The sequence below is a fragment of the Anastrepha obliqua genome, chromosome 2 (assembly GCF_027943255.1).
Source record: "Anastrepha obliqua isolate idAnaObli1 chromosome 2, idAnaObli1_1.0, whole genome shotgun sequence".
NCBI lineage: Eukaryota > Metazoa > Arthropoda > Insecta > Diptera > Tephritidae > Anastrepha > Anastrepha obliqua.
Genome location: NC_072893.1, coordinates 4,263,913 through 4,290,516, shown reverse-complemented (window position 1 = coordinate 4,290,516; position 26,604 = coordinate 4,263,913). Strand labels below are relative to the sequence as shown.

The 26,604-nt window shown below is 40.4% G+C and overlaps 1 protein-coding gene across 7 annotated transcripts in view; it reads right to left on the bottom strand.

The window, feature by feature from the left end:
* Window positions 1–25,552, bottom strand: part of LOC129239553 (broad-complex core protein isoforms 1/2/3/4/5) — an 89,694-nt gene extending 64,142 nt beyond the window's left edge. For 3 of the 7 annotated variants that reach the window (XM_054875130.1, XM_054875131.1, XM_054875125.1), the window contains exon 1: window positions 24,936–25,549. The gene's annotated coding sequence lies outside the window, so the exon portion shown is untranslated. Of the gene's footprint in view, window positions 1–24,935 lie in introns of all 7 variants that reach the window. The other 4 variants (XM_054875127.1, XM_054875126.1, XM_054875128.1 and 1 more) reach the window with 3 other exon arrangements.
* Window positions 25,553–26,604: the final 1,052 nt, after the last annotated feature.

Here is a 26,604-nt window from a genome sequence, read left to right as displayed (position 1 = left end):
GCAGCTGTGAAATACTTTACGTTTGTTTCGATATTTGCGGCGAAAATTTAAATATTAGAACTGAACGTCGAAAAATTAATTGACTTAGTGGAAAATTATCCGTTTTTTTATGACAAAATGGAGATGCTGTCATTAATTCTACTCAATATCAGCAGTTTATGGTTACGGCATGACTAATTGACACTTGCTGTCATGGTTATGACTATGGCGTAATGGCTACTTCACCACTAATTGCAGCTTTACTGAACAGAAATGTCAACACATTTCGCCCTTCTTAGGTGGCAAACCATAGTTATTGATATCGATGGTTCTCGTGCAGCCATAAAAACACCCATTATTAATATTTATACATTTCTTTAAAACATTTTTTATGAAATCAGCTTCAGTTTATAACAAAGAAGCTTTGTTTATTCAACGAATTTAAGAGAAACTAGCTTTCCTGTTCAATACCGTAGGTAATCCGGACTTTGTCTATTTATACTTATTCAGAATTTGTAAGTCTCAAATAAAATCAGGAATGTTAGTATCAAAGCATATTAAAATTATTTTAAAATATGTGAGTTTTATGCAAAATTGTTCATTCTGTTATATCTATTCGGTTCTCGTTTAGCTTTTGCCCAAAATTCGTCGCTTGATATATCTAATATCGCGTTTGGTTTCGTACTACAAGTATTTTATTACCAAACTAATTTATTATTCTGCATACTTCACTGGCATTTGTTAACACGTTATTTTTTTTGCCATTAATTGCACTTTGCAAGCGCCTGCGAAATATCTAGCAAAAAGTTTTTAGCTCACAAATACTGGCATACCAAAAACCAAAAATAAATTTTCTGCACAAAAGAAATTCAAAGAATTAAATTAACTAAAAATACATACAGCCACACACACACCCCTATGTATGTGTGTATGAATAATGCATTTATATAAAACACATATGTGTGTGTGTATGTGTGTATAAAAGCCTTTATTTCAATAAAGCTAGTCTGCAATCTAACAAAATCCAAAATTAAAACGAAAATAAATTACAAGCGAAAAAAAGTTGAGCAAAAGCGGCATTGGTGAGTCTAAATACAATAGCAAAGCGCTACACTAATAGCAACCGAAACACCGAAATTTCGCGTAGATCTGAGTCCAAGTTCAAGGTCTCGCGTTCAACGGCTGCTAACGACTTTTGCCGCGCCGCGCCGCCCGAACCAGCAATCGGTCTATTTGTGCGCCGCAGTGCAGGCATCAGCCGAAGCAAGAAAAGCTAGTGCGATTCCATCATATGCACATGTATTTCTATATGCCCCACGCACACACACACTAATGCACATGTGTGCACACATGCAGACGTATAGTATGCATGATAGAAATGTTTTGTATTTGATTATTTGTGTGATTGTTTGTAGTCAGCAAATCAAATAACGCCGAGAAAAAAGTCAGTGCAAAGCGCTTTCAAACAAAATGACAAAAGAAGCCTAATAAATGCCGCAACCGAAAGCAACAGCAGCAGCAGCAGCAGTAACGCAAGAAAACAATAACAACAACAAAATCAAAACTAAAGCAAAGACAAGCAAATAATAGCCACAAAACGGCGAGTTGCAGATATACCATAATTTGGCTCAATTTGCTGGGTTCGTTAGCTGCATGTTTTGGATATAAATATGCACGATATGTGTGTGTATACAGTTGCAAGAGTTGCACATACATCCAGTCATTTAAAAAATTTATTTGCGAAAAGTCCTACGCCACTTTACGCGGCAATGAAATTTCGTATCAAATCAATAGTGCGAACAGCAAAATACAGAAAGAAACCTCGTCTAAATTCTACAAAATTACACCTCAACAGTCGCAGTAGTTGCTTTTCCACGTCCCCTTTCATTCGGTTTGTCTGCTGCCTCCTCTACTCCGGCATTTGTCCGGTTGTAGCAGCACAAACAAAGGAAAGCAAAACTTCAAAAATAAAACTACATAAATAACTCACAGTCTGTGTTATGCCCTGAACCAACCGCTCGCCCCTCGCTCGGCTGCCAACTATCTGCCCATAAAAATACAAAAAAAAAAAGAAATAAATGCGCAAAAACAACAATACTCATATTTAAGAGCTGCGCTTCACATATCTTGGCTCCACATAAATCGCATTCAAATGACAAAAATCGACGTGATCAGCAATTATTTCCACTCCTCGTCCTATGGAAGTCTTCATCATTAAATAGTCGCATGCGATCGTGCGCGCATTCAATTTCGCTTTCATACAAATTCTCTCTATTGTCGTTTCTATTGCAGCCCCAGCTCCCAGCAACTTTGCGCTCAACTACCGTGCGACTATTCAGTGTTTGCTTGGCGCTTATGCCGCTGCTCTCAGGTCTGTCTGTGATGGAGCGCGGCATGTGCTTGCTCGAGCGCCCATACCGAGACAGCACTCTGCGGCGAACAAACTTGCCTAGAGTGTAGTGCGCTAGAGCATTGAGCGTTGAGTAGTAGTCGTTAGTGACCTTCACCTTAACCTAGTCATGCTGAGTCGGACATTCGGTCATTTACCTTAGTCGATGTGTGTGTGTGTGTGTGTGTGTATACACATTAGAATATGTGCACCGCATACTGCACATTCCCCGCACTGCACCACCAGCGCAGCGCGCACTATGAGTTTTTGAAGCTTTCAAACAACCCACACACACACACACACTCTCACTCACTATATGATTGCATGTGTGCTGGTGTGTTGGAGAAAAGTGTGATCACAACGCCACATTTGGCTGCTTCTGTGACTAGCGGAGAGTGTGAGTCAAGCGCGCCCCCCATGTCCCACTGTAGCGCTGAAACAGGAGCGCCAGCTAGGCATTCGAGTGTATGCGTTAGAATTTGCTCCCGTCGTTTGGCACTCACCAATACTTAGGCAATCGACAATTTGTTGCTCAATCCCTCTCCGCTGTTGGTGGCAATAATAGCTGAATGTTGTTGGCTACTAAATATTTCTAAACCAGAAACTGAAGCAAAATAAACAGGGAAACGAGAAGAGTGCCGAGTGAGCGTACAACTGATGTTGATGAGTAGCGCCTCGCAAGGGCAACTTTTTGCAGGAGGGCGAAGGAATCACACTTAAAGGAGTGTACACGACTGCTGTTGAGTTAAGTTTGTAGTGATGTATAGTGCAATAGGTAGCAGGGAGGGCGGGCCAAGAAAAAGTACTATTAAATATCGTTGTACAGAATTTTTGCGTCGCGTCTCAAATTTTCTTCATGAAATTTAATTCAAAACTCGTTTCCGCTTCGTCTAGAAGTGCTGGAACAACAAATCAGCTAAAAATAACGCTAGCAAAACAGAAAACCAAAGTTAGCTTAAAAGCCACTGCAACAAAAGCAATAAATACAACGCTAATTTAGGAATAAGAGGGACGACGGCTTTGTTACGTTTTTTTTTGGTTTTTTTCTTCTGTTTTTTTGCGTGGCAAGGGCACAGTCTACGACGATCGCGACGCTAGTCGCTAGTGAATGGTGGTGGCACAACAAGCGCAAAGGCAAGAACAAATCTAGTACAAAAATACAATTGGTACTTTAGGCAAAAAAGGCAATAAGAACAGCGTAGACTATGCTTTGTCTGCGATTTTAAAGTGCTAAGTCAGCTCAACTCGCTAAATGCGACAAATAGTAGAAAGGAAAATGAAGAAAAAGAGAACAAGAACAACTATTTAAATAAATGGCAAGGGGTTAAAATGGTGTATACTTTTTTAGATTTCGTAATACAGAAATACTCAAAGTTTTCAAAGCAAGGAAACCAAATCTGCAAATTGCTTCAGGTCACGCCAGGCAGATTTTTGGAAGCACCAGCGCAGCTGTTTGACTAATAACTTTTCGGATCTTTGAAGCCGTAAGCGCTTTGTAGAGTTCGAAATTAGTTACTAATAAAGTAACTAAAATAAATAGAAATAATAAAGAAAAAGGAAAAAATAAAAGCCAGAATAGTCTTTGAAAACCTGCTTTATTGCATTTTTTAAGTCATTAAAAGTGTTCAGCCATTTCTGCAGAGCTTCAGAAACTATAGCCGCAGTAAAGAAGAGATTTTTCAAGAGTTTCGCTTTCAATTCAAGTTGCTAAGAATATATTTCGTTGTAGTACCTCCTCATATTAAAACCTGAGTACCTGAGAAACCTGGAAAATTCCCAGTTTCGGCGAAAAACGTTTTATATATAAACCTTTAGACTTTGCACTATTGAGAATTCCAGCATTTCTATTTATTAGAAATTACAATTTTCCCTTTCTAGACGCGTTATTTCTCCAAAATCCTCTTTTTGTTGCAGTCAGTGGTAGGTGGCATTGAAATACTGATCCTTTATGACCCACTGTTCCTGATAATTAAATAATACTTGGTTATTTTCTAATAAGAATTTCTACTTGTAATGCTTGTGGAACGTAAATATTATTGAGAGAAAGTATTTTACTTTCGTATTTGTTTTTTTTTTGTTTGTGAATAATTTTTTTTTTATTTATTTGTCCATAAGATTTGACTAAACTGAGCTTATTTTATGAGTTAAAATATTTTCAAGAAAGTACAATTCACTAATTTGCTGAAAGAACGCAATAACTTAAATCATCAAAAATTGAACCGAAGGACGGCTCTAAAATTCTTAATTTACTGTTGCTTTCTAAGCAAAAATATAGATACTTTTCCTTCCATTGAGATTAGAGTTAATAGGCACAGCTAAGCATTTTTTACATAACAAACAGGTAACAGTCAAGTTTCATACTCAATTAGACTTTTCTATGACCTTTTTCCATGCTGAAGAGCATTCGGAACGCCAATATCGACCGTTTACTGGCTCTCAGCGTATTTGAAAGAATCAGCTGATTGCCTGACTTCACCGGAGTCATGACAGCAGTTTGTTTACAAAAACCTGAGATTGTGTTGGTGATATACAAACAAAAAATCAATACAAACTTCGCTCATGTTTCTTCGTTGCTGTCTGAACAACGACTGATTGGTCGAGCGTGTGAATACGTGTGAAATGAGTGAGCAGAATTCTGCTGCCGAGTCCCCGATGACGTGACAGCCGAAGTTACTTTCACACTTCCGTTGTGGGTGGCCAATCTTTGAAATCTGTCATACTTGACCTTCTTCCAAGAAACGCGGGATTTGCTCATTTGGAATGAAAAATCTCCTACCAACCAAAAATGCTTTACTTTATTCAAACAAATCTTTCGTGCTCAAATTTTTTTTATCTTTTTCTCTAAACGCTTCTCTCACTCCCTCCCTCAAACTAAATAGCTTACACTCGTTAAGCATACATTTTTCTAACCTAACAAAAAATTCAACAGATCATTGGTCATACTTTTATCACAAAAAAAAAAACAAAAAAAAATTTAGTTTCTCCGATCAAGTCTCGCCATACTCAATTCCGAATTGGGGACGTTTGAATAGAATGAAAAAAGTCTTGCTGCCTACATTGACTCACACACACAAATGTTCCTTAGCTGCATTTGAGTGGCAAAATTGTTTGCTGGGCTTGTGCACTCTTTGCTGCTCTTTGAGATGCATTTGGCTGTTAGCTGCATTCGCCTATGCAACTCTCTGCCAACCCATACAACGGACCCAACCTGCTGCAATGGACCAAATCTCTCAAGTTGGCATGCCAAGTGCAGCAGAAGGTGAGCTCTCTATTGCTTGCATCATTCAGCCATTTGTTTTCCTTTTTCGCTCGCACTCACAAACTATTCACGTAGACGCAAATAGTTCACCGCGCGGCTGTTGTCTGAGGTGTTGCATTGTGTGCGTGCCATTCACTATTCACTATTTTGGCGCTCAGGCGCTGCTAATCTGGTTTGTCTGCCGTTTGTATTGCCATTAGTCTAGGCTAGACCAAAGTGAAGCTTTTAGTTGAGTGAGTGTTGTAAACACTTTGCTCATAGTTGCTCAGCATGCTCAGCGCACTCTTCGTCCGCTTGCTGGTGGCTGTGGTGAAAAACTAACAACGTCTTTTCCGCTATCGTCGATGTACTGCAAATAGTGTATAGATCGGTTGGCCTATGCGTGTGTGTATAGGTGCGATCTTTGTGTTGTAAGTTTTCCTATAGTTTGGCGCTGATCGTTTGGCATTTTCCAGTATAGTTTCAGCGGTGGACGATGGCGCTTGGCGCAGGATTTGGAGGTGCAGAAAAGTGATAGTGGGAGTGAAACAAATTTTGTAATAAAAAAAAAATTTAATTAAAAATATGCAACATGCAAGCATTACGGGAGCGGGAGTGAAGAAAATTTGAAGGCACACTAAATTTTGGAAATTAAAAGTGTGCAAAGAAAAAGTTGTGCAAATGTGCAAGAAAAAATATCTATTTCCTTTAAGGATAAGTTTTGCCTCAACTGCATGTAAGTGGTGGTGTATTTTGCAAGCCACGCGTGTGAGCGCAAAATGCGGCTAGTGCATTGCCCCCTCATTAGCTGCCTTTGCTAGCTGTTTTTACATCACTGCGTGTGTACGCAATTTTATGTCTGTATGTGTGAAAACCAGAAAGTGGAAAAATAATGAAATTGCAAAACGCCAATGTGCGTCTATTGTGTTTCGTGAGAAAAGCCAAAAAAATGCAAAGTGGCCACCTCAAATTACAGTTAATTGCACACAAAAAATAAAAATAAATAAATAAAAAGTGAAGTGGTAAAATTTTAAGACGCCAGAGTTAAAAGCAAAAAGTTATAGTCAAACGAAACTGAGCTGAGCTGTAAGCGCTTCCAAGCAAATGTGTGTGCATGTGTGCGTGAGTGTTTTGGCTGTTATGTGTGTGCGCGTCTATGCACAAACTCACACAAGCGCGCGCTGCGATCTATTGTAAATAATGTCAGCGCAAAAAAGTGCTCGTCTCACCTTCTCTATGCTTTTTCGTCAGTTACTTTTTTATTGTTTTGCACGTGGTTGTTTTTGTAAATATGCCGTATAGTCTTCGAAATGCCAGACGATCGAGTTCATGGCCAAATTTTTGTGCATAGTGATCATAGCGTCAGTTCAAACTGAAGCGGTCTCGCTTATTTTGTTGCTGTCAACAGCGTGCCTTTCTGCTCAGCCTATACGCTGGCGCTTTGTGTTTGGTGCTTCTCCTATAAAGCGTTGTTTATTTAGTGAAGGATGTAAATGCAACAAATACACGTAGTGCCACACAGGAAATAACGGGCGTGCTGTCTTCGAACTCGCGTTTCACGCTAAGTGCGTCCAAATATGTACGATTTGGCTATTACTCATGTCGCTTCCTAGGCTTTCCGCGCCTTCCATGTCGGCAGTACGCCCGCAGCGCAAGTACGTTTTTTTGAAAAGCACAGCTGGAACTGTGGGCGTATGCCTTCGCATCGTCATCAAATATTGCGCCGAATTTTATCTATCGCCGCGTAGTGTAAATTTGCTGAATCGATTGTTAACTACGGTACAGCTACTGCTTGACGGTGTGGCTTCGATATTGAGAAGTTGTGAAATGTTAGCTGCCGCGCAACATGCTGTCTGCTGCGCAACGACCTACAAATTCTAGCGACTCCCCGGCCGCCCTGTGCGCGCGAATAACGTGGCGGACGCGGGTTCATTAGCCCCGCCCGATAACGAAAAAAATTGCAGTAAAATTTAAGCAAACAAATACACATATTTGCAATCACACATACACACATACTAGCATATGCGCGCTCCCTGGTGTAAGTACGCATGTTTGTGTGCGTTTTGTGCGCTTCATTTACTGGGCAATCTGCTTTGCTACGGCTTGCTTTTTATATTCTTTGCTTATGTGTGCAATTGCGAAATTTGTTTTGTGGTCTTAATGGCGTTGTTGTTGCAGCACTTTGAATGTGCTATTGTTTTTGCTGCTGCAGCGGTAAGTAATTTTTTTGTTTATTGTTACAATTTGTTTTTCTGACCGCGTTATCAACTTTTGTCGCGCGCGCGCTTTGCTGTTCTCAGCAAAAACGCCATTTGGCAAGCATTTGCGGGCGCGCAGCGGGAGATTTACGCTGAAAGTGAAGTTACTAAGGACAGTGCAATAAAGGAGAGGTCATCTAGAGTGTTTCGTAAGTGAGCGTGGCTGTAATTAGTTTGCAGGCGTAGAACGCAATGCGGCTTTTAGTTAAGTGCTACTAATTTGCTGATAAACTTTTGCAGTTCAATGTTCTTTCCCACTCATACCTACACGCGTGTATGAGGAACGCTAACAAGGTACATATATTATTTCATTAATTGCAATAAAATACTTTTACCTCACAATTAACGCTTAGTGCTAAGCGTTGTATAACGCAATGCAATGAACTGTGCGATAGCGCGCACTACGGCTGCTGCTGGCTAACGCATCAAAAATTAAGTCATAACGCGTAAGCATTTATGGGCAGCAAATGCGGCGTAGGCTGTGCTGACGCAGTCTATGCAATGCTGCTTTCGCGCTCTCCCAATAAAACTCGTACGCACGCACACAGATGCGCGCGCCATTCCATTGCAATTTGTACTGACTCGGCTGGCGATTGGTGGGCGGTTGTTAGATCGTCACAGGCGGTCGGGTGGGCGGCTGTGCTGTGGACTGCGCATTTAGCGACTTTCGCGATCCAGCGACGCTGACGCCGTAATGCGCTCACACACACTCAGCGCCCACCATAACGGAGCCGGGCGCGGCGGGGCGCGGTACTACAACGCGCCGATGTATGGGTGCGTGTTTGATGTAAATGTGTTTGTATGCCGCTTAGCGGCCAGTTTTAGCAGCACTCGTATTTTGCATTCTTATTTGTTCTGCTTTTGACTTTGCCATTTCAGTTTATTTGCATTTTTCCGCTTGTATACTCGCGTATATATTCTTAATATTTATTTCTGTTTATACATTTAATGTGTGCGTGTTGTTTTATTCTGTTTGTTGTTTTTTTTGCCTTTTTTGTTGTTTTGTTCTTTGCATTAGCATTTCTCATTGCGCTGAGGTGAAGAAACTTTTTGGGTTTAATAACATTCGACAAGGTTATTAGATAAAAAATAAAAATCATGAGCAGGAAGAGGCGAATGACAGCAGCGCGCTGCGATTGCGAGCGCGTATGCGAATGCGAATGCGAATACGAATGCAACTACCAGCATTTCGGTAATTCAACATTTTAGCGCTTTTTAGCTTTAGTTTAGCGAACTGTGCAGCATAGGGGGAGGGAGAGCGGTGCTGATTGTTACAATCGTCCGTTGGCCTGTTTGTTTGTTCCGCTCGTGGTCATTGCCACATAAATACTTGCCGTTCTAAGAGCTTTCAATCAAGTCGTTGATCTCATCACCATCTCCTCCCACCGCCCACAATCATCACTTTTCGTATTTCCTCATTTCGCCTGCAGCGTCACTTTTCTCCTATATTTTCAATGTCGATAAATTTTCAAAGCACTTAGCGCTGCAACTGAAACTGATACTGATACTGGCATTTGTATTATTGTTTTTGTAACTGCTGAGGTGAACTGTTGGTTTGTACGTTGAATTGTGCCCACGCGATATCGTTGCGTAGAACAGCCGCCACGAGTCGGTTTTGCAATAAAGAATTTCACTCACAATGCCATTGACTTGTCGGCGCATGCGCTGCGCGAGTTTAGAACTCTATTGATCGGCTCGGAACAGGGAGTGTTGTAAGATGCATCTTTTTGAATTGAGGGCGATGAATCAGCTTAATGGGTTTTTGGGTAAATGAATTTTCAAATCAGGTGATATGGGTAGAAGAGGTGAATATTTTCGTTTCAGAAATAAATATTCTTTGGCGTAAGTGACATTTTTGCAACATCCCAATAGAGAACTAATACATTTTTTGCTGTAATTTAGTATCCTAAGCTTTAGAGATCAAGAGAGAAGGAATAAATATTAATTTTTTTGGGAATATATATTTTTTTACTTCAATTTTGGCATAACGCATTTCTAATTCAGGTAGGCTCGTCTTTAGTGCCTAGAAAATTTACAAAATTCAGATTCAATTAAGGGTTATGCGTAGAACTACTGCTTCTGGGAAATCTTAATTTTCTCAATAACTTGTATACGGTGGCGCAAAATTAATCACCCTGTCGGAAGACTTTTTTTTGTTTTTGCAAATGACTTTTTTTATTTAGTAAAATTTGTCCAAAAACCAAATTGGAACGGATTCGCCGATCAGAATATGACTCGTAATATTAGTTTGGGTAGAAAAAAATCCCTTAATTTTTCGTTAGATGGCTGAAGTGATCGATATCTCGTGAATTATCGATTAAAGTTGATGCTCATTTTCAAAATGACATTTCACACTAAAACAATTATTTTGCAGTTTTTTCTTTGCTCCATTCAGCTGTGACTTACAGGGTGTTAACCGTGGAGTTCAACGAAGAGAAAATTCGGCACATTTTAAAATTTTGTTTTCATAAAGGCGGAAATGCAAGCCAGGCCTCTGAAATTGTGAATGCTGTTAATGGCGCCGATACTCACGTGAAATTTTGGTTTCGTCGATTCCGTTCAGGCATTTTTGATGTTAAAGAAAATGTCCATCATATCGATAAAATCACAGAAATAATCGAAGTTGACCGACATGTTTGTAGTCGTCCATCCCAGGAGCTAAAGATCGTCCACAAAAAAGTTTAAACCATTTACGCAAAAGTAATGGATTCATTTTTGCCCCAAGCTAATATTTCTGACGCGTAACTTGTTTTTTTTTTTGAAATTTGTGCCAAATTTAAATTCATAATAAAGGCTTCCTAATCCGCCATTAAATTATTATTCCATTCCCGGTAAAAGGGGCACCAAAGAATGAATAAAAAAAATTTCAATTAAATTAACCCAAATTCACTCCACGCGTTCGCATTAATGATCAAATATTGAATTTTCAAATAGTCACTGCACTACTTCCATAACACAATGAGTCGCGCATACACACACAAACAAAAAAAAAATACTCGTAAATTCAACATTCCCTAAAAATTCTGCCAATTATTGTTGGTGCACAGGGGAAGCGCTTAAGTGAAGTGTGTAAAATTATAAGCGTGAAAAAATGAAAAAAAATAAAAAAGACCTCCTCGTAAACCACAACAAAAGTGACACATTTCCCTTTATGTCATTACCTCATTACACTGCTTTTTACGGCAACTTCATTTACTGGGCCACCGATATTCGACACTTTACATATGTACTTACATACACACACTCAAGCATACACTTACATACATTATGCATTAAGGTTTTATGTTTTCTTCGTTTGGCCTTTGCAACACACGGCTTTGTTCACTTTGGGGTGGGTTAGCGGCAAAGCGAAAGCGAAAAGCGGAAGGCGGCGGAAGCGAGGGACGGCGAATGTCATTGCTAAGTTGCAGCAATTATGTAAAATGAGACGCGATGACCGCATACCTTTATTTGCTGCGCCCAATCGCCCGCCGCCTTTCCTCCAACTGTTTATTCAACCAACTGCCCCACCAGCTGTTAGCTGGCTAGTCGAACGGCCGACTGTCCCTCCCGTTGGCTTTTCACGACTCCCGCCGAGGAATTCTTACTGCTGATGGTGGCAACAAGAGCTAATAAACACGCGCTGTGTCGTAGCCACTTCAGCAGCAACAACAACAACATTAACTTGCAATCGTCGTAATAGTGTGTGACGACACTCATGACCAACTGACTGACTGACTCAAAATGCAGTTGGAAAGTGCATAAAAATAAAACTGTCAATAAAACCAGAAAGACAATGAGGAGTATGCGAGTGCTATGGATAGAAAAAATCAACTGCAATAAAACTAAACTGTAAGCAATGCCCTTTCGCAGGCATTTCGCTATCGTAAACAGCGCAGTCAACAGCGCAGGAGCAGCGCAAATTCAACCATCGAAGCCAATGTGGCAGCGCGGAGGAAAAGCGAAATCAGGCAATTCAATCAGCAATTTTCTAGTTGTTGCTCGTGCATTTGGTGCCTACAACTTTGCCCATAGCCCTTACTCGAAGTCAATACCGTTGGTTTTGCTGTGCAACCTACGAAGCTGCAGCAAAACAAAAGCGCAAAAAGGCAGTGGAGGAAGTGCAGCACAGAATGCGAGGCATACTACGGGAGCAGGAAGAACAGCTGAATAGATGGTTTTCTATGTAGAGTCAATCAATTTAAAGCTGCATGCATGTGTATGTGTGTATGTAGGAAATAGGCACTAGGCAGCCGATGCTGCCACTGATCAGGCACAGTGTAAAAAGATGGATATGCAGGCCTTTTAACCCTGTACCGCATATGGGCACTTATTAAATTTTATATCCAAATTAAATATTATAAAATAGTTCCAACTATTTTGCGCCCTCGAATGCATATTTGGCAACGATAAAGCTCAGAAAATTGTCTATGATTTCACGACATTTCGAAATAACCTCACTTTTGTGCAAATGCGTGGAAAAGCAAAATTGAAGTGCGAGTGATTCAAGTTTAAAAAACGAGAGCAGAGCAAAACTTAAGTACTTTTTGACAAAAAAAAACCTATTTTTATGAAGTGGATATACTCATATTTCTCGAAGGATAATAATTTTTTCCACTTTTCAACTGTTTTCTGTAGTTTTCTGTACTTTACAACTAGTTTTTGGTTCCGTAAAAACCAAAATTTAAAACTTTTTCATTATTTTCCTTTCGATATGTCTTATTGATAATTAAATAAATCTGTTTCCACCGTGAAACCCTTCTTTTTCAACGCTTTATTAATGCACGCAGTAAAGGGTTAAATTAAAAAACAAAAACAAAAAAAAACAAATTTCGACGTACATTTTGAGGAGCTGTGTGGGAGAAAATTTTGTACACAACTTTTAATTTTAAATTTTTTTATTTTCTGGGTCAATTATTTGCAGTGAAAGTGTAGACGTATTAAAAAATAGTCTTAGACACGCTCCTTCAAGCGCTGATATTGATTTATTTTGAAGTTTGAAATCTATTTTTGGACATAAACACTGAAATAGCTTAAGGCCGGAATATGGCCCCACTATGACCAGGGAAAAATTAAGTAAGCAAACAAGAAAAATCTTCAGTGGTGGAAAAATATATTTCACGTCAGCTTCTTCTGGTAGTTGCGGCGGCCGCCGTAGCCGAATGGTTTGTTGCGTGACTACCGTTCGGGAGTACATAGGTTCGATTATCCGTGCATGAAAAAGCAAGATGATAGAACATTTTTTTGCTAATAGCGGTCGCTCTCTAGCAAGCAATGGCAGACCTCCGAGTATATTTCTGTCATGAAAAAGCTGCTCATAAAACTCATTTGTCGTTCGGAGTCCGCTTAAAACTGGAAGTCTCTCCATTTGTGGAACAACATCAAGTCGAACACCCCAAATAGGAGGAGGAGCTCGACCAAACACTTAACAGAAGTGTATGCGCCAATTATTTTTTTATGGGATTTACAAATTTTACTAGCTCTGCTCTCTTCCACCTATTTCGTGCAAATTCAGATTTTGCTGGCTGACTTGTGAAAATGCGTCCCTGTGCGATTTGTGCGATTCGCGTAGCGGAGTTTCTGCACTGATGCCTGCAACACCACCATCACTGGCAATGAAAATTTTCCACAAACGCACGCACACACAAACACTTGCGCTCCACCTCTATTCATTTCAAAACAAAAGCCACTACGGCGCCTATCAACACACAAAACAACGTTCGGTAAAAAGGGCTCTACGTGCGAGACCCAGCAAGCAGCAGCTACTGCTGCCACCGCAATAGTTGCATGTGCATGTGATTTTTTGCAACTCGATGCAGCTAAGCAAATGCAGTCAGTCTCCGGCCCGATTGCCAGTGTGCTACATATACAAGCGAATCATTCTTGCAAATACGTGTATGTATGTGTGCATGTATGTGCATATGCATGCATGTATGTGTACGTGTTGCTATGGTGTGCATTGTAGCTGTGTGTGGCTAAATGTGGTTGGCCTTGGAAACCGTTTCCGAGAATACCAGCTCAGCCGCGCCGCAAATGCATTTGTGAGTGACTGCAGGAGATGGCGGCGTCGGCGGCGCTGACAGCGCCAGCCACCATGCGCTTGTTGCATGCACAGTGTATGATGCACTCAGGCACGTTTGGGTGTTTATGCGCATTCGTAGGCACTGCATTGGCGGCATACTTGCGTCTACTCACAAATATAGATATGCGCGTCCTTGAGCGACATTAATGGAGCTGCCACTGCCACTGCCATTGCCACTGCTACTACTGCCGGTGCTGTCTTTGTAATTGCCTTGGCAGCGCACACTGCCACCATAGCCACCATAGCTAGCGATAATGTGCACAGTGGCAACTGTTGTAGGGAATGTCTACCGGTTGGTTGGCGATTTGTTGCATTTAGTGGGCTATTGCGGCGCAACAGTTGTTCCAAACATCACATGCCACTCCACCACTCCACTAAGAAACGTACGCCTGTCTATGTAAATATGTGCATGCGACACGAGTACAATATTTGCCGTTGTGTATTGGTGTGCAGCTCCACTTTTGTGCATTTGCCTGCCTAGCAGCCGCCCAGCCCTGCTCGCGTCGCTTTGTTTGTCTGCCGGACTTGTGCACAGTCGTGTTTTTGTGCATTTGCTGTGCCGTTCTATTAAATTCACAACCTAGTACGCCAGCATGTCCATCAATGTCGTTTAGCTTGGCGGCGCGGCGCGTCTTAGTGGCAAAACCAAGCTCGACGACATTTTAAACGAGTCAATTAGAGATCAAGGCCAACCCAACGGAAATGCCCTATGGGAATATATGGCGCACTGTGGCGTATTTATTACTCTGTTGGCTATCGCAAATTGCATGTGCGCATATGGGATGATGCGGGTGTGTGTGTGTGTGTGCATTTATGTGCCTGTCTGCCTTCCACACACAGTGTGGCATCTAAACTTCGCTGAAGCGCATATTTCTTTTGGTTTTCCTATTGCATCGCTGCTCATACTTTTTTTTTTTGTTTGCGTGCTTCCTTCTTAGTTTTTTAATCTTTTTCGCTGTAAATAGCAACTAATTGCGTTCACTTCCTTTTATTCAGGGTTTCGTGTGGTCGAAGAAGCCATACATTTCCAACTATCTTTATGAAAAACACCAAAAATATACAAAACAAAAACATCGAACACATCGAACACAAGCGAAAGCGTGTGAAGCGGCAGTGTGGCTCTATTGTGGGAGTGCTACTTAGACTCACTCACACACACACACACACACATAAACAATTGTTTTCTCGTAATTTTTCTTAAAAATATCCCCCCAGTTTTTTCCACTCTTCAGCTAAAGTTAATTCATTATTGCTTGGTAGACTTTGCCGATCATCAATTGATCATTTTTTTCTTCATTTCCCTCCCTCGCTTGCCTACATTTGCCTTACCTCGTGAGACTGCAGTTTTTTGTTCGCTTTTGCATTTGTTGTTGTTGCTTTATAGTTTACGCACAAAGCTTCCTTCATTAATGTTTTCTCGTTTATTTAATATTTTCTTCCCTTTTGCTCCTTTTTGTTTTCATTTCGTATATCGATTTGTTTATTTTCTCGTCTGACACACAAAACCTTGAAAAATTATTAGCACCAACTACATTTGCAACTTGCATGTCGACACACACACATATGCAGGCATGCATGTATGTATGTGTGTGCATATGTTGATCATCAAGCCACATAAAGCTGTGTATGCGAACAATTTGTATACCCACACATGCATATAAGTGCCTATGTAAGTAAGTCCATATGAGCAAATAAGTGCACGCACATACATGCAGACATACATACAAAGAGTGTGCTTGCAATGCAATAAATGTATTACATTGAGTTTATGCAGGCTTCATAGTTGCGCACGCACACAGCCCTCGGCATGTGAATGACAGGCAATTCAAATGATCGCGAAATTTGCTAAGAGTAGAGATCGCATACCCAATAGGAACTGATTTGTTTATTTTTCACCAAAACACATTACAATAAAAAAACTCTCATTTTTTATGAAAAAAAGACACCTCAGTATGCGATAAATTTAATTACTATGGAATGGCGAATTTCATCCGGTCAGTGCTAAGTGGAGGATGGTTCCAAGTGTAGAAGTCCACGCAAGTGGGGAAAGTGATAAGTTCTGCTTCCTCTTTGTTTTTGCAAGAGCCCCATAATAATATTTAAGAAATTAATAGATAAGCGTAGGACTAGCACTTTCTTTTTCTTCTTGTTGATGATTGTCATGATAACCGCTAAGAGATTTTGGTCGAGCTTAACAAAGCGCGCCAGTCGTTTCCTTGCACACCAATTCGAGCCAAGTCCTTCTTCATCTGATTTTTCCAACGCAGAGAAGGCCTTCCTTTTTCTCTGTCACCACCAGCTGGTACTTTAAGAACCGCAGCGTATCCTTTCGGATGACAGCCAACGTAGCCACTTGATCTTTACTCGCCGTTGCTAACGCGCAAAGGTCCAAAAATCTTCCTCTAATATTTCCCTCAAACACTGCAAGGAACGCCCCATCGGTTGCTGTTATCGTCCAATCTTCTGCGACATACGATTGGACGGTTATGTTGAGAGCCTTATAAAGTGTTAGTTTTGTTCGTCGAGAGAGAACTTCACTGCTCAGTTGCCTACTTAGTCCAAGTAGCTCTTGTTGACAAAAGAGATTTTCCGTTGGATTTCAAGGCTTACATTAATGCTGGTTCCTAAATAAACCAAAGTCTCTTATAAAGTCAGAATCATAACTGTCAACAGTGACGTGGGCGCCGATACGCGACTGCGCCAACTCTTTGTTTGATGACAGGCGGTACTTCGTTTTGTCCTGGTTCACGACCAGACCCATCAATTTGGAAAAGGCAGAACTAACAGCGCAGTGATGTCAATACCATCGGCGTACGCCAGAAATTGTACGCTCTTACAAAAAATTGTGCCTAAGCGATTAAGTTCTGCTGCTCGTTCGATCTTTTCCAGCATCAGGTTAAAGAAGTCACACGACAGCGAGTCACTCTGTCTGAAACCTTGTTTGTATCAAACGGCTCGGGACCGTCCTTCCCTATTCTGACGGCATATTGCGTGCCTTAGAAGAGGCCAACAGGCTGAACGGCTTGTTGAAACTCGCGAGAGCGTGCATTAAATAATCAAACAATATTTGACTCTAAATGCATTCAGTGAACCCTAGAGCTCTAAGCGAGATCTTTTTACAGATCAGTCAGCGCTACCCAACCAAGTGATTTCCAAATATTCTTACTCTGGGTACAGATTTCTAATCCATACACCGGGAGAGAGTTGAATACTCGTATGACCTGCTTTAGCCAATGAATTCAGCTTTAGCAGTCCTAATGCTTTTAAACTCAGTCTTTCCCATTTTGCTCGAACAGACTTATCTAATTGCTCTATCATATCTTTCAATAGAATAATAAAACTAAAGAGATTTCTATACTTCTATTGCTGCTATTCATTCATTCACTTCAATTACCAGCCCAATCCAGCTCAACCTTAAGCTTATTGGTTGAGGTTCTTTAGGATGAGTAGAGCGCGCAAAAGACTTTGGTTGAAGGAGCAAACCTGATTTTCGTTAATTTATTAATTACTTCTATTTTTCAGCCTCTTGTATTTCTTTCCTTGATAGCAGTTCGGGGAGGCAACCCCATGGCACTCTGTGCTCCTTATTCATCGCACTTGCTTTTCTGCTGAATTCTAGTTGCTGTCCAAGTGCTGTGTGTTTATGCCTGCCATGCTTTCGATACCTGCTGATACCTGGGTTCGATCACTACTGCATACATAGAATAATATATTAAAAGATTTCTTCTAACAACATTCGCCTTTGGACAGGCAAAGCAAGAGTTCTTGCATATTTCAGCCATGAAAAAGCTTCTCATAAAAAGTATCTGCCGCCAAACTTCAGCTCCCTCCAATTATGGAACTACATTAAGACGCTTCCCACTAACTGGCGTAGAAGCTCGAAACTTCCAAGAATACTACTAAATAATCTTGGCGGTCTTCAGCCAATACCACAACATCACAACAACGATTGCTAGCAGGGTTTCTATGCAAATAATGCAAACATTTGTCTATGCGTGTGTGTTTGTGCAACTAATAGAGTGACTGACTTCTGCCGTTGTTGTTCCTGTTTAACGATAAAGCCGTCTCGCCTCGCAGCCGCCACTGTGCTTTGCTGCTGCACACACACCAACGTTGGACCAGCATTTATTTTCTTTTTTTGTACTTCTCGTTGGACGTCGTCGTGTACGTTTCCTTTCATGTTTACATACATACACACATACATGCACACTCGCTAGTTCTGTGCTGGTTGCGTCTGGTCTATTCCGTGCGGAGCGCCTTTGTCCGTTGTTTGTGTGTTGCAACGATAGTGCGACATGGTAGCGATTTGTGTGAGTGTGCGATAGTGGCATTGTGGCATAGTGGCATTGGCAATGGCAATGGCTGTGGCTGGAGTGACTATATGCGTACGTACGCATGAAGTGCTGCGAATCGTCTGACATTTACAAACACACCTTCTACCCTTGCTTCTCTCGCCTCCCCTTTCTTCCATCCATTGACAACATTTTTATCATTCGTGTGAATATTTTTTCACTCGCTGTTTTTCTATTTTTATAGATACTATGTTTTCTGCTTTCGGTTTCACACTAACTATTATCATCCGCCGGTGTTCTTGCCGGTTCTTCTACTCTTTCGCTTGCCACTATGAGTGTCTTGTGCTTTGGCATTTCTGCCATTTTTACGACTCCATTCAGCTGCAGCCGGCAGTGCAGCGGCAGTGGCGACGACTGTGGCAGAGGATGTAGTTGCCGCCGTTGCAGCAGGAATGCAGAAAAATGTGTTAGTGGAGTAGTGTCATTACGTCATTTATGGTGTTATATGTGCGAGTACTTGTCGCATTGTCATCTGGCCGGTCTGGGTCTGAATTTCTGGCTCAGTCTCGGTCTCGGTCTCGGTCTAAATGCCGGTATCCAACTGTGCCTCTATGTCTTCGCTGGCGGTGGTGGTGGCGGATGGAGGATGGACACCAGTGCTGTCTTTCGGTTTCGTTTGCAGTTTCGCTCCGGATCGCATGAGTAGGTTTGTCGTCATTGTTTCGTTGTTCTCCTTGCATCCGCCACTCCTTCAACGTTGTCAACATGTTGTTTGGGCTCTCGGTTGATTGCTTTGTACACGATTGTCTAAATATGCGGCACCGAGTAGGCAGTCGTTGTTGCTGTGACTGACGTGCGGCAGTGCGGTTAATGTTGCATGCAGCAGCACAAACTAGTTGCACGTAGCGCAAATTGCTGGTGCGACTTTTGTATTAGGTGATTTTCCCGTTCTATGGTACACTTGCACATACAACTACCATAGTATGAGGTATGTAAGTACGTAGATATGTATGTATAGTACGAGCGCATAGTTTGTGCTGCTGATAATGCCGGAGCCTAGGCTACATAGGTGAATCCGGTTGTGCTTTCGTGCGTGGCATTCAGGTTGATGTGAGTTGTATCTTATCGACTGGTGTGAAATGCGAATATGTGTGTATGTGTGTATGTACATATGTGCGTGTTTATTACAGCAATCATTGTTGAATGGAAATATTTTTTTGTGTGGTGAGCCCGACGTCGTTGATTTGTCGCAAACGAAAGCGAAAGTAAGAACAACTGCACAATGTACGTATGTATTATATGTACAGCTACATTTGTGTTTGTGTGTAGTTTGCACTCACATTTTTATTTTGTAGGCCATATTGCTGCAATTTCTTCTCTTTTCCAGACTGAAGACTTTTTGCCCTGCTTAGCGCTTGAATCAAAGTTTTTTCAAAATAATTGACTGTTGTTTTCTTCTTTTGCTTTTTTTTGCATTGTAAAAAGTTACTGCGAAAATGAGTGGTTTGGTTTGGCTGTGGAAATATTTCGAGGTATTGCGACATTTTTTTGATTTTTGTTTGAAAAATTCGCGCTTGAAAAATGCGCCTTAGCACTGGAACTCTTACCCCTACAGTTTTAGTCGCAACTAAGTCAACTGATTTGAGTTCTATTTTTCTGTGTTAGGTTGCCACATCTGTAATTAAGACTCCACCGAAATTGTAGGGTAATTTCTTAGCATTTGTAAAAGTTACGCCGTCTTGAGTAGAATAAATACCTCAGATTTGAATTCGCAACGAATTTCTATAAAATTTGCGCTGAAAATGGTTTCATTCGTGCAAAAATCATAAAAATGTTCGAAAACTTTCCGGCACATTTCCGGTGTTGGCAATGACATCCTAAAGAGTACAGCAGTTTACGGGTGGGATGACCGCTTCAGAAGAGATCGTGAGCCCATCGAGAATGACAAACGTCGTGGCATGTCTTCGGCATCGAAAACTGGTAAAAACATCAATAAAGTAAGAGAAAAGTTGATCAATAACCGCAAATGAACCATCAGAGGGCTGGCTGAGAAATTGAATATTGCTTATGGATAAGTTGGAAATAATGATTTGAGCTTGTGCCATTTTGCTACAAAGTTGTTCCCAAAGGACCTGAATTTTGGGCAAAAAATGGACTTCGTTGATATCGGCAAAGTTATAATTTTCAAGACTGAATCCGACTCAACATTCATCAAACACATCATTACTGGAGACGAGACGTGGATTTATGAGTACGACACGCATCCGGACATCAGGCGAGGGAATAGAGAACGCCACATTAACCAATACCAAAAAGCTACGTCGCATTCAGTCTTCAGCCCAAAAAGAGAACGATGTTCATCTTGCTATTTTTATTGTTTCACTCACTTAGATACACATCTGCAATTCTCAAGACGGTTACGAAATAAATCACAGACCTTCCATGCACTAAATTTTAAAAATATTGTAGCAAAAAAGCTTTTACCTCCATACAAAACCATCAGCACACGGAACCATCACAAAGCTGAAATTAATTTCTCGCACTCCGCAATAGCAAGCGGCTACTCGATCGAAAATCTAACCACTTAATACACTTTTTGTTAAATTATTGCATGAACTGCTATCTGCGATTCTCATTGATTTCAGAAATCTGTGCGGCTTTCGAAGTCGCGCTGAGCTGAGAGGTAGATCCACTCACTGGCAGACTTTTGTGCTGCTGAGGCTCTTTATGCTGGCTATTGCAAAAACTTTCTTTCACCTGGCAGGACCATATTTGTTTGCTTATTATTAAAATGATAGCAATAACAACAACAAAATGCTAAGTTTATTTAAAATTAGAGGCATCAACTAGCAAGGCTTTTGGCTCTGAGCTAATCCTCGATGTTAAAGCACTCGCATTAAATTATATGAGCATTGAATGAACTCCAGCCTTTATCACTTTTTTTAAATAGTTGCCTAAATTAAATTCAGTGCTAACTCTGTGATCCGGGCACGCTTTAGTTCGGTCGTTATAGTACTCCGCACGACCTCGGTCCTCTCTGTGCGGAGTACCGAGTTAGCACTGCATATTTTGTGTTAAATCAAATCAGGTTTTCAAAGTAAAAAATATTACCGAAGAAAAAAGTTATTATATTTCCCGAATTTCTATAAATCAATTAAGATTCTTATATCTACTTACCCTCTGTGGAATCCTGAGTTTATTGCGGCTGACTTATATAAGTATGTATGCATGGGTATATTTATGTATGTATTGTATTTAGGTAGATGTAAGAGCTATGGGCTTCTAAAAAGTTTAACAATCCGCTTGTGGTTTCTCGCAAGCAAAGACAACAATAAAAAACTAACAAGATCCTGAGTTGTTGCGTTATAAAGCAAAAAAATTACAAAAACAAAATACTGAAGAAGCCTTCAAACGCTCCACACTATTCAAATTACTCGCTGCTCCTCATTGCGCTTCCGGTTTGCAATCGACTCCATTTACTAGAACGACTTTTGAATCTTCCGATCGAACATCAATTTTGCGCTGGCCCTAATTCGGGCCCGAGATTGCACTTTCTTACTTGAAACTAGCTAAACTGTATTTTTTTGGAAATGCTGCACCCAATAGCAATCAGTTCAAAATTCATTAGCCAACCGCCCAACTCGCCCCAGCGGCAAACGCCCGCTTCTGCGTGAGACAAAAGGCAGCGCAGTGACTAATTTACACTTTAATTATTCTATGGCAGTTTTTTATATATAAGTAGATATATTTTTTTTGGCGCTGTCGTTGCGTTTCCGTCGCTGATGTTGCTGCACGAAGTAAAAGTGTCGAACTGAGCACTGAATTCGCAACGAGCGAAGTTCGAGTCGAGTATCTGCAACGCAAAGCATCTACTGACTAACTGACTGACTGCTAGCCTGTGTGTTCCCCTTGCTAAATGGCAAATCGACTAACTGCGTTGGCTTCAAGTGGACGGACAAACGGACGAATGGACGGACATGCAAACGAAACAGCGAATGAATACACGAAAAGGAACGGCGTATAAGGGAATTAGGGAATGAGACAACCTGAAAGGGAGTGAGATCACAAAAAAGAAGTGAACTTAGTGAATAAAAAAAAAAAATCGCGAATGCAAAGTAAAAGCCAAATGCATGATAAAAAGTGGCTGAAACAATCAGAAAGAGGCGAGCAAATAGGCTAGCACTTCAACGAACGAGTGAGAAGTGGCAGCAAAACGAACAGAGAAAAAAATCGAAAAAGCCACAGAAATGCGCTAGCGGATGGGGGTAGGGATGACTCAAATGTCCTTCTATTTGTTACGCGACGGCTAAAAGCGACGGACCTGACGACGCTGGCGATCGTCAAGCACTGCAAAATATCAGCTGCAGCCACAACACTGCGATTTGGATCAGCTCGCTGCAGCACAAGGTAAGGTGAAGCGGGGCGGGGTGTGCGGGGCAGAGAAGTTGCAGTGTGCGAGCAAACATGTAAAATGTAAAAAAGCACAAATCCAGAAGGAAGGCATACAAAACGAAGGGCTGAGTAAAGATGTGTGAACGATGAAATCTATGCACAAAGAAGATGTGATAAAAATAAAGTTTGCTCTGGAACTTTTCGTTACATTCGCTCGTCGCAAGTCGTTGCCGTGGTAGTAGTTGTAATTGAAGGGTGGCTGCTGAGCTGAGCTGATCAGTGCATCAGAATTTACTGCTGCCTGGCACATATTTTCTTTCATAATGCGATGTGTGGTAAGTACTTATGTACTGGACTATGTGCTGTTATGTCGCACGGAATAATTTGTAGAATTTCTGGCTATTTATTGGTTTAACGCTTCACTTATGAACAAATTAAAAAATATTTAGTTGTACTTGCATAGGCGAGCCCATGGCTAGGGCGTGAATTGAGGGATTAAATAATCGGGAAATGCGTAATACTTGGCAGTGTCTTATAAAAACGGAACACCCTATAAAAATAGTGCCAACGAGTTCCTGCTCCTTGTGAAGTTTTCCTGTGAAGTTTATGGAAGCCGCAGTTTTAATAGACTTCCATTTTCTTAGATCGTTCAACTCTGTTCACTTCTTTGATTTTGACAAAATTTAATTAAATAAATGTAAATATTTTCACGCTCTATAAGAATTTTTATACCTAGTTTTTGAATTTAAATGTGAATATTTAACAGTAAAAAACCTACTAATGCTGGTTTACCAATTAATAATTTGATATAATCTTCGTAGTTAGGTAGAAATAGGAAAAAGGCAAAAATAGTTTCACGGTCATATATTCGGGAAAAAATCGGAAAGATACTATTCTTGAGTTCCTTGGCTCTAAATATTAGTTTGGAGAAAAAGAAATCCATTACTTTTGCATACAATTTTTGCGCAAATGGTTTAAAACTGTTTTATGGTCGATATTTAGCTCCTCGGCGACTACTACTATGACTACTAACATTCCGCTCAACTTCGATTATTTCTGAAGAATTTTCGAAATTCTCCACATTTTCTTTCATATCAGAAATGCCTGAACGGAATCGACAAAACCAAAATTGCATATAACTAATTCTTGCAGTACCGGCATCATAAACAGTATTCACCCCTACAGCGGCCTGACTTGCATTTTCGCCTTTATCAAAGGAAAACTGAAAAATCTACCGAATATTCTCTTAGTTGACTTCCATTGTTAACACCCTGTAACGCACAGTTGAATGGAATAAAAAAACAGCAAACGAATTTTTTTAGTGTCATATGTCAACTTGGCAACGAACATAAACTTTACATTTTTTGATCGATAATTTACGAGATACCGATGACTAAGGCCATCTACCGAGAAAATAATGGATTTGTTTTACCCCAAGGTACCCCAATGTTTCCCCAAATATGCCGGTATTTCCTTCGAAAATTCTACTAAAGTTCGCTTACCTATGAAAGGAGTATTTCTTTAAAAAAATTCTTCATATTTTTAAAACTGGAATTTAGGAATCCATACGGCCTATATATAGCACATAATTTATATAGATCGCCTAATTATCAATATATCAAAAAAGCGACTTTAAAGGTCTAAATTTATAATACGGCGCTTAAGTGCTACTTGGGGAGTGCCAGTCTGGTACTTCAACCATTTCACCTACCTACCTATACCCCGCTGAGTTAAAGTAAGGAAACGCATATCACAAATAGCTGGTGGTAGTTTCTTATCTAAAAAAAAAAAATATTTTTGTGTTATGACGTTCTTCCAGCAAACGAGCGATATACAAACATAAGACCTTTTTGATTGCAAATTAAGTTCATAAAAGAATAGGCAAACAGCTGTGATAATTAAATTTTTTTTTTATTAAATCTAAGTTAGAAAAAAAAGTTTTCGTTTTTCGAAATGTTTGATGGTATTTAAATTTTTTTTTATTAAATGGAAGTTCGAAAAAAAAGTTCTCGTTTTTTGAAATGTTTGATGGTACTTGAATATGTTTTTTTTATTAAATCGAAGGTCGAAAAAATGGTATGATGGTATTTAAATTTTTTTTTTTATTAAATCGAAGTTCGAAAAATAGTTTTCGTTTTTTGAAATGTTTGATTTCTTAAATTTATTTTGTTTATAAAATCGAAATTCGAAATTTTTTTTGAGGAATTTGATGGTATTTAAGCTTTTTATATATCACAGTTCAAAAAAAAATTGTTTCCGCCTTTTCTTCTTACATCCACCTTAATCGTTATTTTTTGCTAAAACGTTGTTTAAGTCTCATACTTACATTTACTTATTTTTTTTCTACGTGTTAGGTAGAATTTTGACAATGTTTTTAAGTGGGATTGGCAGCAATATTTCCATTTCTTATCATTTTAGTTCAAGTGCTATGCACTTCAGTTGAGTCTTTTCACAAAATATTTTCACGCCTATACGCGCGACACAATTTTTTGCCTTTTTAAATTTCTGTTTTTTTGTTTTAGTATTTTTTTAAAAACTTCAATTTCACTTTATTTGCAGATCAAATCTTTTGATTAATTTCAATTTGATTTTGATCCTTTTGCTATTCAGTTTAGTTGAGTTAACTTTTTCACCATTGTCTAATTTTTTGTTGTAATATTAAATTATGAATTCACATTTGTAATTTTTTCTTGGGGAGAGTTTTTGTTTTGCTTCTTCCGAATTCCTTCCGTTTTGCTTCGCTTCTAAATTTGTTGTGCGGCGAAAAAGCATTCCGTTTCTTGCGCAAAACAATAAAAATTCGCAAGTCCACTTGCGAGCGAGCTAAGCGCTAAACGTATCTGTATGTAAGTAAGCGTCGCGTAGGCTTGTGCGAATGCTTGTAAATTACGCTCGTTCGGGCTGGGCGCACTAAACTGCCGCGAATGCGTTTTTAGCTCACTAACTTTTTAGTTACTGAACCTTTACTGTGCTGATCGAATTAAAAAACTCAACTGAATTCACAAAAAAGTGCAGCCAGCCTGTCCAATTGAATCGGAGAATTCCCTGCTTTTCGCTACTGCTGCTGCCTCATCGGCGGTCGCTGTCACCATCGCCGCCTTCGTTGCTGCTGCTGCTATTGCTGTTGGTGTTGCTATTGCAGTTGTATGTGAATGTTACAGTTGTTGTTATTGTGGTTTTTGTTGTTGCATTTTTTACACTTCTCCTTTTTTACACAAATTTGCGCTTTTCTGTTGGCTTTGCTGCTGCTGACGTGTTGATTTTTTTATTTGTTCTTGAATTTTGTCAGTCTGTTAGCGCGACATCTCTCTGTGTGTGTGTGCAACAAAAGTGACGCTAGCTTTTGACGTTGGCGAATTAAAAGAAATATTTTGGGCAATGGGGGGAAAGCGGGGAAAGCGCCGGCTTGTCACATTTGAAATATTCAAAAGCAAAGAAAAAAATTTGAAATTTTTCTAGCAACAACCAGTCAATTGGTTAAAACTGAGACATTATCATGCAAACAGAATGCAAGCGACATTATTTGCGCTCAGCACAAAACACTTGCGCTCACTCCCAAAATCCACTAACAGTGCGCGAGCGCAGCTTTGCAACGCTTACAGTGACGGGTGTCAACACTGCGCTGCATTTATTTTTTATATGCGGCGACGCGGTACATTCGTCTACTACTTTTCAAAACTGTAAATGTCCCCCAAACCTACATTTGCTGCGCCACACACACGACCCTCTAGCCCGCGTTTCCCTTACAACTTTGGCTCTGGCTCCGCCCGTTTGCGATTGAGGCTGCGCCAGCGGCGGCTATCGATTCCGTGAGGGGCACTCTGTGTAAGGCCAAATTATTCCCTACTTCCCAACGCAGCCAACTTCGCCGCACTCCGTTGATCGTTCGTAATGCCGCGCTGGCGATTTCTAAAAAACGGCGATCGCTGCGCTGCCTGACATTAACCCCTGCAGTGTCCGACGCCGATGGAGAATTTGCTGCATGCTTCAGAGCG